Source organism: Rana temporaria, chromosome 2 (assembly GCF_905171775.1).
Source record: "Rana temporaria chromosome 2, aRanTem1.1, whole genome shotgun sequence".
Lineage (NCBI taxonomy): Eukaryota > Metazoa > Chordata > Amphibia > Anura > Ranidae > Rana > Rana temporaria.
In genome coordinates this window covers 170,908,527-170,914,526 of record NC_053490.1, presented here as the reverse complement: position 1 = coordinate 170,914,526, position 6,000 = coordinate 170,908,527, and positions in this window count along the sequence as shown.

Here is a 6,000-nt window from a genome sequence, read left to right as displayed (position 1 = left end):
TGACATAAACAAACTCCACGCGTTTTGAGGATCCATCCTCTCATCAGGAGTATGATGTCAATGATATCTATAGATATGAATAATACAGAATGTATGTTAATTTAAAAAAACAAAAAACCTTGAGGGGGTCTGAGGCCCCGTACACACGTCCGAGAAACTCGACGAGCAAAACACATCGTTTTGCTCGTCGAGTTCCTTGTGAAGCCGCCGAGGATCTCGCCGAGCCAAGTTTCCTCATTGACTAATGAGGAAATAGAGAACATGTTCTCTATTTGGCCCGACGAGATCCTCGCCGGTTTCCTCGGCCAAAAGTGTACACACAATCGGCAGAATACGGCTCCGATCGAGTTTCTGGCTGAATTCTGCCGAGAAACTCGGTCGTGTGTACGGGGCCTGACACTTACATGTAGCTAAAGGAACATGTATGAGAGCCCAGCTGCAGAAAGCAAGATGGGGAGGGTGTCCAAAATGATGTCAGCCCCGGAGCTGAGGCGAGGGCATGCATAATCAGCCCAGGGAACAACCAATGCACGGAGCATGAAACAATGCTAGGATAATGATAAAAGTGAGGAGTGAACAATAAGTAAAAATCCGCACAAATCTAAAAAATAATATATATATATACTGTATATATATATATATTATTTTTTAGATTTGTGCAGATATATATATATATATATATATATATATATATATATATATATATATATATATACATATATATATATATATATTTATTTATATATATGTATATATGTGAATGGTATCAATGCACATATGCACCACTCTAAAAATAGTAATAATGTATATATGTATAGGTAAACAATAGTATCAATGCACAAATGCACCACTATAAAAATAGTATATATATATATATATATATATATATATATATATATATATATATGGGTAAATATGTATATGTGTAATGGTATCGATGCGCATATGCAGGAAGAGTGTGCAGATAAATATAAGAAGAGTGTCCAGGGGGGTAACCAACTATTGTATACTGTATATAGGAAGAAGTAGTGTGTTTTAGTGCTAATCATACATTGATCTGTATTAGCCATGTATGGTAAAATTGGGCAGGGTGCGGTGCATAGATCTGTCATTGTATACAGTATATAGGTAGAAGAAATGTGTTGTAAGGATGATGATCATACCATGATTTGTAGCAGCTGTCTATGGTGGAGGAGTGGTGCAGTGTGCAGTATTTACATGCTGCCATTGCATAAAGCGAGAAGCAGTATGTTGCATTGATGATGATAATACATATAGTAGCTCTGTATGGAGGAGTGGTGCAGTGTGCAGTATTTACATGCTGCCATTGCATAAAGCGAGAAGCAGTATGTTGCATTGATGATGATAATACATATAGTAGCTCTGTATGGAGGAGTGGTGCAGTGTGCAGTATTTACATGCTGCCATTGCATAAAGCGAAGAGCGGTATGTTGCATTGATGATGATAATACATATAGTAGCTCTGTATGGTGGAGTGGGTGCAGAGTGTGTATGATCTGCCATTGTGTATACAGAATGGAGCAGTGGAGGGGATTTACTAAAACTGGAGCACTGAGAATTGGTGCAGTTGTACATGGTAGCCAATCAGCTTCTAAATTCAGATTCTTCAATTAAGCTTTGACAAAAAAACTGAAAGCTGATTGGTTTGTTTGCAGAGCTGCACCACATTTTGCACTCTTCAGTTTTGGTAAATCTCCCTTCAGTGTGTTATAGTGATGATCATTCATCATACATTGATCTATATAGGAAAGAGCAGCAGTATGTTGTAGTCAGCGCTCAAGTCCTGTGGGAACACGTGGGAACGGAGTTCCTGCACTTTTTTCACAGCAGGAACTCGGTTCCCTTTGCAGGACTAGAGCAGCCAAGCCGCCCGAGCCAATCCTTCACTAAGCGGCGATGCCCAGCTCGAGTCACTGTCAGGGGCAGGCGAACCTTAGTAATCCTTTATGTTACTGGCCGCTTCCTGTATATGGATTCATCGGGTAGTGTGCGGGTATTCCGTCACTTCCTCGATGCTGAAATGTCTCCTGGGAGCTTTTGTCATTGTTCCCAGGAGACTTTGCGGAGATCTGCCGCGAGTTATCAGGGGATTTAGAAAGAACTTGTTTTAAAAAAAACATGCGTTTTAGTAATTATGCATATGAGGCTATCATTTTTTATTATTTTTTTGGTGGGGGAGTGGATCTTGGGTGGGAGTTCCCACACTTTTTTCCCCAGGACTTGACCCCTGGTTGTAGTAATGATCCTCATATAATGATCTATAGTAGCTGTATACAGTAGAGTGGTGCAGGGTGCAGTGTGTATAAGCTGTCATTGTACATTATATAAAGGAGCAGTGTGTTGTAGTGATAATTATCATACATTTATGTATGCAAGAAGGAGCAGTGTGTTGTAGTGATGACTATAGTAGTGGCTGTGTATGGTGTAGTCCTGCAGGGTGCAGTGTATGATCTGTCAATGTATATATAGGACATAGTAGTAGTAGTTGCTGTGCGTGGTGTAGTCCTGCAGGGTGCAGACTGCAGTATGTATGATCTGTCATTGTACAGTATATATAGGTAGGAGCAGTGTGTTGTAGTGATGATGCCATATACAGTATATAAATATATACAGTACAGACCAAAAGTTTGGACACACCTTCTCAATCAAAGAGTTTTCTTTATTTTCATGACTATGAAAATTGTAGATTCACACTGAAGGCATCAAAACTATGAATTAACACATGTGGAATTATACATAACAAAAAAGTGTGAAACAACTGAAAATATATTTCATATTCTAGGTTCTTCAAAGTAGCCACCTTTTGCAGCAGACACATCTCTAGACCTGGTAAGAGGAGACTGTGTGAATCAGGCCTTCATGGTAGAATATCTGCTAGGAAACCACTGCTAAAGAAAGGCAACACGCAGAAGAGACTTGTTTGGGCTAAAGAACACAAGGAATGGACATTAGACCAGTGGGAATCTGTGCTTTGGTCTGATGAGTCCAAACTTGAGATCTTTGGTTCCAACCCCCGTGTCTTTGTGCGACGCAGAAAAGGTGAACGGATGGACTCTACATGCCTGGTTCCCACTGTGAAGCATGGAGGAGGAGGTGTGATGGTGCTTTGCTGGTGGCACTGTTGGGGATTTAATCAAAATTGAAGGCATACTGAACCAGCATGGCTACCACAGCATCTTGCAGGGGAATGCTATTCCATCCTTTAGGACAATGACCCCAAACACACCTCCAGGCTGTGTAAGGGCTATTTGACCAAGAAGGAGAGTGATGGGGTGCTGCGCCAGGCGACTACCTCTTGAAGCTCATCAAGAGAATGCCAAGAGTGTGCCAAGCAGTAATCAAAGCAAAAGGTGGCTACTTTGAAGAACCTAGAATATGAAATCTATTTTCAGTTGTTTCACACTTTTTTGTTATGTATAATTCCACATGTGTTAATTCATAGTTTTGATGCCTTCAGTGTGAATCTACAATTTTCATAGTCATGAAAATAAAGAAAACTCTTTGAATGAGAAGGTGTGTCCAAACTTTTGGTCTGTACTGTATATATATATATATATATATATATATATATATATATATATATATATATATATATATATATATATATATATATACTGTAGTATATAGTATAGTGGTGTGTATGTACAGGGTAGTCCTGCAGGGTGCAGTGTGTTGTAATAGTGATGATGATACATTGTATATCTATATATATAAAACTCAACGTGTGTGTGTGTGTGTGTGTGTGTGTGTTCCAGCATCACGTCCAAACGGCTAAAGATATTAACATGAAACTTGGCACACATGTTACTTATATGTCAGCAACAAACATAGGATAGGTGGTTTAACCCTTACCCACCCCCATTTGCCATGATCGGGGTTTTCCTTTAAAGTCCCATTCAACTCTATGGGAAATACATGTTACTTCATAACTTCCAAACGGCTGTACATATTTCGATAACACTTGGTCACATGTTACTTATATGTCCACTTAAACTATAGGATAGTTCATTTAACTACCCCCATTTGTGAGGGTCGGGGTTTTTGTTTAAAGTCCCATGCAAATCAATGGGAAATGTATGTTCCCACATAACTTCTGTACGCCTGGAGATATTTCAATAATACCTGCTACACATATTACTTATATGCCAAATAAAAATATATGACAGTTAAATTAACCCTTACCTACACCCTTATATAAAAGATGGGTATATTTATATTACTATGATTTTCCTCCCCAAAAGGTTAAGATAGGAAGACCGGGCAACGCCTGGTATTCAGCTAGTATAGTATATAGTAGTGATGTGTATGTACAGGGTAGTCCTGCAGTGTGCAGTGTGTAGTGATGATGATACATTGTATATATAGTATATAGTATAGTGATGTGTATGTACAGGGCCGTCTTAATAGCATCTTGGGCCCCTGGGCAAGGTAATGCTCTGGGGCCCCTACAACAATGACATTGCAGGTAAACAGACATCAAGTAGGTAGGAGGCAGACTGCCTCCCCTGTGTATCTATCACTCTCAGTGCCACCCAGGGCCGTCTTTAATATGGTTTGGGCCCTGGGCAAACATTTTTTTTGGGCCCCCCTCCAGCTTTTTTTGGGCCTGGCTGGTTCACATGTATGTTTTGGTGGTCTTCATTTGTGCAGGTACAGCAGCCCATTGATTTGAATGGGCTGCCATGCCTTTATTTCCTGCAGAAAAAAAGGTGCATTCAGCATTTTAAAAATACAGTTGCCTTGAAATCCATTCTGCTTTTGCACCATGCTACTTACCTGCAGTTCTTGCACACACAAACGCACTGTGTTTTTAAAAGCGTGACCTAAACGTCTAAAAATGCAGCAAGTTTGACAGTGCGGGAACTGCAGATAAGTCACAGCAGACAGCAGAATGGACAGACAGTGCTGTATTTCAGTGCTTGATGGGCATAGGCGTGCCGTGTGCGCAGCCTATTACATGAGGCATGCGCTTTTCTTTGCAGGAAACACAGGCATGGCGGCAAATTCAAATGAATGGGCTGCTGTGCCTGCGCAAATGTGGGCCGCCAAAACACATACATGTGAACCAGCCAGGCCCAAAATAAGCCCATCAAGCAGTTAAATACAGACAGTAATGCCATGTGCTCTGAGGCTTTACTCAGCCTGGACTGCAGGTCTGGTCTGTGATTTAAAGAGTTCCTCTATTTTACACATGGCATGGGGTCCCATGGTGCTAAAGCAGAATGGACAGACGGTGCTGTGACCCCATGCCATGCCATGTGTAAAATAGAGGAACTTTTTAAAACACTGACCAGACCTGCAGTGAATCATCAAATATTATAAAGACTTTGGGCACACTCTACAGAAAACTTCTATTTACAATACAGATTAGCAAACAGTGACATACCTTGAGGAGCAGGACATGAAGAAGTCAGCCTCGGGAAGAGCAAACTGGGGATGTTATAAAATCACATTCTAATTCACTTTTATATACAAGCAGCACCCAGTGGCAGGAATGGAGAAGTGCACGTCTAAAGAGAAGCCAGGGGTGCTGTACATTTTAAAACACTGGGAAGGGAAGCAGTACTGTCACTGGCTGCGTGCCGCTGATGATTTTCAGCCTGATTTGTTGGCAGCACAGGGGCTAAGGCTAGGTTCACATCACGATTTTTACATCCGATAATCGGACCGTTAAATCGAATGGAATCGTATATGACAAAATCGTATGTAATCGTATGTCAAAATGTATTTTTTAAATCGGATTCATAAATCGCACAGCTAAATTTTCCATCCGATTTTCACTAAAAAATCGGATCCTGATTTTAAATAATGTCTGGCAATGGCCATAAAGTATTATGTAGAGAAGTGCTTTCTGTGAAAAAGAAGATTCTTGAAGTTTCTAGCTCGTTCCAGTGTCTAGTGCGCATGCGTAATAAAAAATCGGGTACGATTTATCGGATAAAAACGCACAGTCATCCGATTTATTACGATTTAGATTGA